The sequence below is a fragment of the Heterocephalus glaber genome, unplaced genomic scaffold (assembly GCF_053883595.1).
Source record: "Heterocephalus glaber isolate CG9 unplaced genomic scaffold, H.glaber_assembly_v1.0 deba00001757, whole genome shotgun sequence".
NCBI lineage: Eukaryota > Metazoa > Chordata > Mammalia > Rodentia > Bathyergidae > Heterocephalus > Heterocephalus glaber.
The window spans coordinates 43,911-49,670 of record NW_028258454.1 but is presented as its reverse complement, the minus strand read 5'-3'; the positions used below and the strand labels follow the sequence as shown (position 1 = coordinate 49,670).

General features: G+C 41.8%; 1 pseudogene; it reads left to right on the top strand.

Moving 5' to 3' along the window:
• Nucleotides 1-3,972: 3,972 nt before the first annotated feature.
• Nucleotides 3,973-4,755, top strand: LOC106008721 (calcyclin-binding protein pseudogene; annotated as a pseudogene).
• The last annotated feature ends 1,005 nt before the right edge of the window (nt 4,756-5,760 follow it).

Genomic DNA, 5,760 nt, shown 5'->3' with positions numbered 1-5,760 from the left:
TGTCCTAAATAATCTTGCAAATGCTTCAATTAATTCTCCAAATAATTATATAAATGCATCTTTTCAATGACTGGTATTTACAATTTTTTTTTTATGTTTCCGGTTTTCAGTCTGATTCCAGCAACTCTTTGCCTATCAAACCCACTTATTTCCTCTTTAACCCAGTCTCCTCTATCCAGGCAGAACTAACTCAGTGCTAACAGGCATATGGCAATAAAGTCATGCTAAAACAAACACGATGCCACAGACAACTTGACTCCTGTTACACAGTATTTTGCAAGCAGATGGAAGCCTCCTTTATTGCCTACCAATTTGCCTTATACGTATTGACTTAGAAAAACACATGAAGAATAACCACAATAACATGAATGTATGTGGGGGAAATCAGTCTAACATTCCTGAGTATAAATACTTTTTCCCCTGGTACTGGAGATTGAACTCAGGACCTTGGGCTTGCAAGGCAGGCTTGGCTCTGCACCACTGAGCTAAATGGTTGGCCCAAAATTCCACAACTTTTTTGAGGGGGAGGAGAGGGTGGGTGGTACCAGGAATCAAACTCAGGACCTTGCATTTGTGAGGCAAGTCCATTGCCATTGAGCTAAATCTCCTGCCCCACATCCCTGAGTATATTAAATCAAGGTAACATAGCTCTTCCATCCTCATGTGCCTAAAAGTTTACATGCTGCCTTTTCCTTCTGGAAAATAACTCTCCATATCATTACATGAATCACAAGTGCACATGCTTCAGGTCTCATTCAAATGTTGCAAATCCCTGACATAGTCTTTCAACATTTCTGAAGACCAAAGGACTCTTGACCTACCTTATCACATTTTATTCCAAGCTGCCATGCTCAATAGAAGATAATTTCTCACCTGAGCCCTGAGAAGCTGAAGATAGAGAAGAGATTTGTTCATCATGATTGTTGCTTCCTAGCATATATATATTTTCTTGCTAAGCTCACAATGTTGATAAAAAGAGAAAATTAAAAGTACAAGATGCTGTGAGAGGGCCGGGGATTTAGCTCAGTGTTTTTGCTGTCTGCGGCACAAGTACAAGGACCTGAGTTTGATCCCTGGTCCCACAAAAAAAAAAAAAAAAAAAAAAAATGCTCTGAGAATATGAAAGAAGACAATGTGAAACTCACTAGCTCAGTGAATGAGGTGTCATTTCACCTTGAGTGCTTTGAGTAACACAAAGGATTCTTGTCAGGCAATGTTAACATAGCATGGATGGAAGACAAAGTAGTTGGAAGGAAAGGCATGTGGGTGTGCTGAGCATGGGGAGAAGCCAGTAGTAAACACTGAGTGTAGACCAGGAAGGAGGGGGAGACTCTGATAAATTTCTCCCTCTTGTGCCTGTAGAAGCCTAGTAAATTGTTCCAGCACCATTCAGTTTGAAGGAAAATTGTAGGTGGAATTAGGGGGACCTTTACTTCAATTTCCCTACATTTGAGAAAGTTCTATATTACTGTGCTTATGGATATTTGAGGAAACAGAATGTACTCAGTTGTCAGGGTCAGGGTAATGGACATTGCTGGAGATCCCTACAGTAGGTCCCAGCCTCCCGTGAGCCCCCAGAGCACCAGCTAAAGGTTAAAGAATAGATTGAACCAGACAAAGTGAAGCTGAGTCTTGGGTCCTGGCCAGTGCTGCTCTAGGCAACAAAGACAAAAGCCCCCAAGTGCATCCAGCATTTATTGAATACCATAGTGAGAAGGAATAGGGAGCTAGCAAGCTTTGAAACCATGGAATGAATTACTGCAGAACACCTTCCAGGATGGCAACAGGCAGGGCTGTTAGGGAGTAGGCACTGCTTATCTGGCTAGGATAGAAGAAACCTGTACTGGAATCAGGCACAATTAGCAAACAACCCACAGTTTAGTGAGGAGTCATAATTCAGGGGAAAGGATTTTAATTGGGGTCACACTGAATTCACCTGCCCATAATTCATCAGGGCCCTGCCACTTTACAGACTAGGACTGAGGCCTCAGTGACAGCCATTAGCAAAGGAGCAATACTAGCTCAACTCTGGTAGCTGCCATGCCTATTTGAGTCACACAGGGCTTTGGTCTGACTCCTGGTATAAAACAGGATAGCCCTATTAGGGAAGGCAAGAAGCACGTGCCACTCATAGCCTGCAAGTACTGGGCAAGGATGTCTCCCTACACCTAATATACATTTCTTCACATTTACAAGCTGTAAAAGACCTGAGAGTGGTGCAAAGTAGTTGTCAACAAAACGTGACTGCCTCTATGAGGGCATCTTCTATTGACATCATAAGCTCCAAGGGCTCAGGTTAAGGTGTTAAGGTAACTGGCAGCGTCATGGAAGCTCCTAACACACCTACTCGTTCCTGCAATACACAATGTGATGACTAGATATTGGTGGAGAAGCAATACACAACCTTCAAAACCAAGGCGTTGTTGGTTTACCTGGGCTTCTCTCTCTCTGAAAAGAGACTTGTAATATTAGTGAAGAAAGGACTTCCCCATGTCTCAGTGGTGATGCAATTTATCACTTCCCACCAATGCAGGAGATTGGTTCTTTGGACACTTAAAATCCAAAAACCACCTAATATTTTTTAATATCATGGAATAGTCATTGGGTCAACCTCCCATAACCATGAGTAAGACAAACTTAGTCTCATTAGGAGCAAATGATCGGGAAGAGGTCCCTTCAGAAAGCAGCCTGCACCTCCCCCTTGACTGAACTCTGCCTGGGCAGAATGTTGTGGTCTGTCGAAGTGCCACAGTCTCTGTAACTGTGGGTATCTGCATGAGTCTAGAGACAGTTTTGTGCAGGTGGGCAGTGATGTTTTTTCTGTTGTTCAGTTTTCACATTGTGAAATCTTCAGGATATGAACACATCAAGGACATACATACAGGGCATGTACCATGTCTTTGCTCTGTCAAGTAGGGCCATTTTCTTCCCTGTATTGTCCATTCTTAGCACCTTTGATATAGCACTCAACGTTCATTCTATAATCCTCATTGTGCTGGGACCTTAGAGAGCTTTCGTGGGTGAGAGAGATGAGTTAGATCCTTTCCTTACTTTTTAATATTTCAATCTAAATCAGATGACATAAGCCAACCCCTTCATAATGAGGGGGCACATAGAAGTTGGGAGTGTAATGGCAAAGTGCCAGCCAGTATACATAGCTCTAGTGTTACAGCTCAATGTATGTAGTCCAGGAGAATGGAAGACACACCTAGCAGTTTCAGAGGTAAAGGGTACAGCTTTATTCTTAAGGCCAATGGGTCAGTCTGGGACTTCTCCACAAAGAGATTGACTGTCCAACTCATTCAGAGCTGGATTATTATACATTTAGGGAAGGGCTGGGGTTGCAAGTTTCAATCCTTCATTTACACATGTGCCCAGCAACCTTATTGGTTACAGAATTTCACATACAGCAGGTTCATTGGTGACAGAGTGCACTGTGTTTTATCTTATTTGCATATGGCTGGAAGGCAGAGAAAAAAAAATTCCTGATTTGTTTGAAGGAGCCAGAGCCAGGAAGGCACAGGCATGTTAAAAGTAATGGAGGGAAGCCATCTTTCTGTGTTAGCAAGTCCAGCTTTAGCTATAGAGAAGTTTATTTCTTTTTCAGGAGTAGACTGTGTTCATGAGAAAGTCAGATGGCAAGTGATTTCCTCTGGGAAGTAAGTGGGGTCAGAGAGGAAGACCTGCCCCCAGAGGACAGATTCAAGAGCCAGAGGACCTCAGCCTGAGAAAGACCAACCACAGCAGAGGGGAGCAGCAGTAGAAATACAGACAAATACTTAAGTAAAAATTGAACTGAGAACCATGTTAAGGGTCATGGAATTGAGTCCAGTCTTTGTCTTCCCAAGTATGCTCTACATGATACTACACTTCTAGAAATATTTCTCTATAAAATATTTTATGTCTACCAAAGTCTTAATAAAATGCAACAGCCTGTCCTTGCATGCACGCCTGCTGCTCTGGCCTCTGGTCTGATCCAGCCTGGCCATGGCTTCAGCTTTGGAGGAGTTGCAGAAAGATCTAGAAGAGGTGAAGGTGTTGTTGGAAAAGGCCACTAGGAAGAGAGTACGAGATGTCCTGACAGCTGAAAAATCCAAGATTGAAACAAAAATAAAGAATAATAAAGAATAAGGTGCAAGAAAAATCACAAAAGAATCCAGAATTTCTTGACAATGTAAAACCAGCTGCTGTGGTTGTTCCCATCACAACAGGATATACTGTGAAAATCAGTAATTACAGAGGGGATCAATCAGATAAGTTTGTGAAAATCTACATTACTTAACTGGAGATTGTCAAGCTCCTGCTGAGAATGTGCAGGTGCATTTCACAGAGAGGTCACGTGATCTTTTGGTAAAGAATCTAAATTGGAAGAGTTACTCTATGATTGTGAACAATCTCTTAAAACCCATCTCAGTGGAAGGCAGTTCAAAAAAAAATCAAGACTGATACAGTTCTTATCTTATGTAGAAAGAAAGCAGAAAACATGCAATGGGAATACTTGACTCAGGTTGAAAAAGAATGCAAAGAAAAAGAAAAGCCATCCTATGATGCTGAAACAGATCCTAGTGAGGGATTAATGAATGTTCTAAAGAAAATTTATGAAGATGGAGATGATGATATGAAGTGAACCATTAATAAAGCCTGGGTGGAATCAAGAGAGAAGCAAGCCAAAGGAGACACAGAATTTTGAGACTTTAAAGTCCTTTTGAGAACTATTATGTGGAAATACTGCTATTTCCAATAAGGGAATGTTGGTGAGCTGCACATATAAATTTGACAGATAACTACAAAGCCTTCAAAGTAAAGGCACTGAATTCTCCATTTCTTACTGGAGGATTTATTCAAATGAGATATGCATGTTAAATACCCCCCCCCAAGAAATGCAACAATAAGCCTGGGGATGTTACTCAGTGGTGCCAGGACCAATGGGCAAACACAAGGTCCTGAGTTTAATCCACCATACCACACACACACACACACACACACACACACACACACACCCCAAAACTGAGATTGTAATACAATTGCAAATACAATCACCTAGGCAACTGATTAAAAGGGGATTAAATGGGAAAATAAGGTAGAAAGATCATATCCAATGAACAAGGAATTCATGGCAAGGAAATGGGCTATTTAGAATAGCAATCACTGCTGTGCATCTCTAGGGGAAGTAAGTAAGTGTAGTACATTTTTTCTTCTTTATAATGGTAACTATCAGTGATTGTGACTCAATTGTCTTTCATAGTGACTTCTGCAGGGCTGGCCCTGTTAAACTTCCTAGAAGTTATCTAATGAACTCACCTATTTACAATTACAAGCTGGGCATGGAGGCACACACCTATAATCCCAGCACTCAGAGGACTGAGCCAGAGGTATCACCAAGAGTTGAAAGCCCATTTAGGCTACATCTTGAATTTAAGGCCAGCCTGAAATACATAGTGAGTCCTTGCCTCAAAAATCCAAAACATGGGCAGCATCCACTGATAGACCTTGAACAATTTTGTTTTTGTTTTTTTTTTGGTCGGAGGATGGAACTTGGGACCTTGCGCTTGGGAGGCAGGAGGGGGAACCACTGAGCTAAATCCCCAGCCTGGTCTTGAACAATCTGTTGTTCTTCTTGTTTGCACTAGGATACTAAAGGAAATAATCCCTATGCTTTTGTTGCGAACAGATGGAGAAATCCCAAAGACCAGCAGGAAGCTATTTCCGATGCAAGCACATGAGGGTCATTTATTCAAGCTCCAGCAGGGACTCTCAACT